Genomic DNA, 4,573 nt, shown 5'->3' with positions numbered 1-4,573 from the left:
GCCATCGCCCACGAAGGACTTGCCTCACTTGGGTAGATCTTCACGAAGTAGGCGATCTCCTTGCCCTTACAAACTCCTAGGTTCAATTCCACAATCTTGACGGAGGCTCCCAAGTGCCACCTAACCAATATAGGAGACACCACTCTCCAAAAGGTAATAGATGGTGTGTTGATGATGAACTCCTTGCTCTTGTGCTTCAAATGATAGTCTCCCCAACACTCAACTCTCTCACACAGATTTGGATATGGTGGAAAGATGATTTGAGTGGAAAGAACCTTGGGGAAGGCTAGAGATCAAGATTCTTGTGGTAGGTGTCGGTGTCAAAACCTGCGGATCTCAGGTAGGGGGTCCCGAACTGTGCGTCCTAGGATCGATGGTAACAGGAGACAGGGACACGATGTTTACCCAGGTTCGGGCCCTCTTGATGGAGGTAATACCCTACTTCCTGCTTGATTATCTTGGATGAATATGGGGTTACAAGAGTTGATCTACCTCGAGATCGTAGTGGCTAAACCCTAGATGTCTAGCCTGTATGATTATGATTCTGATTGCCTCTACGGACTAAACCCTCCAGTTTATATAGACACCGGAGGGGCCTAGGGTTGTATAGAGTCATTTTACACAGAAAGGAATCTTTACATCCGAACGCTAAGCTTGCCATCCACGCAAAAGAGAGTCCCATCCGGACACGGGAGGAAGTCTTCTGTCTTGTATCTTAACGGCCCATTAATCCGGCCCATGTCACATAGCCCGGACGCCCGAGTACCTGATACGTCTCTAACGTATCTATAATTTTTTATTGTTCCATGCTAATATATATTCTGTTTTGGGTGTTTAATGGGCTTTATTATACACTTTTATATTATTTTTGGGACTAACCTATTAACCGGAGGCCCAGCCCAAATTGCTGTTTTTTTGCCTATTTCTGTGTTTCGAAGGAAAAGCATATCAAACGGAGTCCAAATGGAATGAAACCTTCGGGAACGTGATTTTCAGAACAAACGTGATCCAAAGGACTTGGAGTGGACGTCAAGAAACGAACGGGGAGGCCATGAGGCAGGGGGCGCACCTACCCCCTGGGCCCGCCCTCCACCCTCGTGGGCCCCTCGTAGCTCTCCTGACCGACTTCTTCCTCCTATATATACCTACGTACCCTGGAAATATCAGATACGGAGCAAAAACCCTATTTCCACAGCCGCAACCTTCTGTAGCTGTGAGATCCCATCTTGGGGCCTTTTCCGGCGCTCCGCCGGAGGGGCATTGATCATGGACGGCTTCTACATCAACAACATAGCCTCTCCGATGAAGTGTGAGTAGTTTACCTCAGACCTTCGGGTCCATAGTTATTAGCTAGATGGCTTCTTCTCTCTCTTTGGATCTCAATACAAAGTTCTCCTCGAATCTCTTGGAGATCTATTCAATGTAATCTTCTTTTGCGGTGTGTTTGTCGAGATCCGATGAATTGTGGGTTTATGATCAAGATTATCTATGAACAATATTTGATTCTCCTCTAAATTCTTTTATGTATGATTGGTTATCTTTGCAAGTCTCTTCGAATTATCAGTTTGGTTGGCCTACTAGATTGATCTTTCTTGCAATGGGACAAGTGCTTAGCTTTGGGTTCAATCTTACGGTGCTTGATCCCAGTGACAGTAGGAGAAACGACACGTATTGTATTGTTGCCATCGAGGATAAAAAAGATGGGGTTTATATCATATTGCATGAGTTTATCCCTCTACATCATGTCATCTTGCTTAAAGCGTTACTCCGTTCTTATGAACTTAATACTCAAGATGCATGCTGGATAGCGGTCGATGTGTGGAGTAATAGTAGTAGATGCAGGCAGGAGTCGGTCTACTTGTCACGGACGTGATGCCTATATACATGATCATACCTAGATATTCTCATAACTATGCTCAATTGTATCAATTGCTCGACAGTAATTTGTTCACCCACCGTAATACTTATGCTATCTTGAGAGAAGCCACTAGTGAAACCTATGGCCCCCGGGTCTATTTTCTATCATATTAATCTCCCGTTATTTCTATTACCGTTTACCTTGCAATCTTTACTTTTACTCTTTATCATAAAAATACCAAAAATATTATCTTATCATCTCTATCAGATCTCACTCTCGTAAGTGACCGTGAAGGGATTGACAACCCCTTTATCGTGTTGGTTGCGAGGTTCTTATTTGTTTGTGTAGGTGCATGGGACTTGAGCATGGTCTCCTACTGGATTGATACCTTGGTTCTCAAACTGAGGGAAATACTTACGCTACTTTACTGCCTCACCCTTTCCTCTTCAAGCGAAAAGCAACGCAGTGCTCAAGAGGTAGCAAGAAGGATTTCTGGCGCCGTTGCCGGGGAGTCTACGCACAAGTCAAGACATACCAAGTACCCATCACAAACTCTTATCCCTCGCATTGCATTATTTGCCATTTGCCTCTCGTTTTCCTCTCCCCCACTTCACCCTTGCCGTTTTATTCGCCCTCTCTTTTCCGTTCGCCTCTTTTTCCCTTGCCTCTTGTTTACTTGTGTGTTGGATTGCTTGCTTGTCACGATGGCTCAAGAAAATACTAAATTGTGTGACTTTACCAATACCAACAACAATGATTTTCTTAGCACTCCGATTGCTCCTCTTACCGAAGCTGAATCTTGTGAAATTAATGCTGCTTTGTTGAATCTTGTCATTAAAGATCAATTCGCCAGCCTTCCTAGTGAAGAGGCCGCTACCCATCTTAATAGATTTGTGGATTTGTGTGATATGCAAAAGAAGAAAGATGTGGATAATTATATTGTTAAGTTGAAGCTATTTCCGTTTTCGCTTAGAGATCGTGCTAAAACTTGGTTTTCGTCTTTGCCTAAAAATAGAGTTGATTCCTGGAATAAGTGCAAAGATGCTTTTATCTCTAAGTATTTTCCTCCCGCTAAAATCATCTCTCTTAGAAACGATATTATGAATTTTAAGCAACTTGATCATGAACATGTTGCACAAGCTTGGGAGAGGATGAAATTAATGATACGTAATTGCCCTACTCATGATTTGAATTTGTGGATGATTATACAAAAAATTTATGCCGGATTGGATTTTGCTTCTAGAAATCTTTTAGATACGGCCGCGGGAGGCACTTTTATGGAAATCACTTTAGGAGGAGCTACCAAACTCCTAGATAATATTATGGTTAATTATTCTCAATGGCACAGTGAAAGATCTACTAGTAAAAAGGTTCATGCAATTGAAGAAATTAATGTTTTGAGTGGAAAGATGGATGAACTTATGAAATTGTTTGCTAATAAGAGTGTTTCTTATGATCCTAATGATATGCCTTTGTCTACCTTGATTGAGAATAATAATGAATCTATGGATGTGAATTTTGTTGGTAGGAATAATTTTGGTAACAACGCGTATAGAGGAAACTTTAATCCTAGGCCGTTCCCTAGTAATTCCTCTAATAATTATGGTAATTACTACAACAATTCTTATGGAAATTTTAATAAGATGCCCTCTGAATTTGAGACTAGTGTTAAAGAGGTTATGAATTCACAAAAGAATTTCAACGCCTTGCTTGAAGAAAAATTGCTTAAAGTTGATGAGTTGGCTAGGAACATGGATAGAATTTCTCTTGATGTTGGTTCTTTGAAACTTAGATCTATTCCACCTAAGCATGATATCAATGAGTCTCTCAAGGCCATGAGAATTTCCATTGATGAGTGCAAAGAAAGAACCGCTAGAATGCGTGCTAAGAAAGATTGCTTTGTAAAAGCGTGTTCTTCTAATTTTTATGAGAATAAAGATGAAGATCTAAAAGTTATTTATGTGTCCCCTATTAAATCTTTGTTTTGCAATATGAATCTTGATAATGATGGGACTGGAGATGAGTCAACTTTAGTTAGAAGGCATCCCAAAAATTCGGAGTTTTTAGATCTTGATGCAAAAATTGGTAAAAGTGGGATTGAAGAGGTCAAAACTTTAGATATCAATGAACCCACTATCTCGGATTTCAGGCAATTTAATTATGATAATTGCTCTTTAATAGATTGTATTTCCTTGTTGCAATCTGTGCTAAATTCTCCTCATGCTTATAGTCAAAATAAAGCTTTTACCAAACATCTCGTTGATGCCTTAATGCAATCTTATGAAGAAAAACTTAAGTTGGAAGTTTCTATCCCTAGAAAACTTTATGATGAGTGGGAGCCTACTATTAAAATTAAAATTAAAGATCATGAATGCTATGCTTTGTGTGATTTGGGTGCTAGTGTTTCCACGATTCCAAAAACTTTGTGTGATTTGCTAGGTTTCCGTGAATTTGATGATTGTTCTCTAAACTTGCATCTTGCGGATTCCACTATTAAGAAACCTATGGGAAGAATTAATGATGTTCTTATTGTTGCAAATAGGAACTATGTGTCCGTAGATTTCATTGTTCTTGATATAGATTGCAATCCGTCATGTCCTATTATTCTTGGTAGACCTTTCCTTAGAACGATTGGTGCAATTATTGATATGAAGGAAGGAAATATTAGATTCCAATTTCCGTTAAGGAAAGGCATGGGACACTTTCCTAGAAAGA

This window comes from Aegilops tauschii, chromosome 4 (genome assembly GCF_002575655.3).
Source record: "Aegilops tauschii subsp. strangulata cultivar AL8/78 chromosome 4, Aet v6.0, whole genome shotgun sequence".
Classification (NCBI taxonomy): Eukaryota; Viridiplantae; Streptophyta; class Magnoliopsida; order Poales; family Poaceae; genus Aegilops; species Aegilops tauschii.
This window is presented reverse-complemented; position numbering follows the sequence as displayed.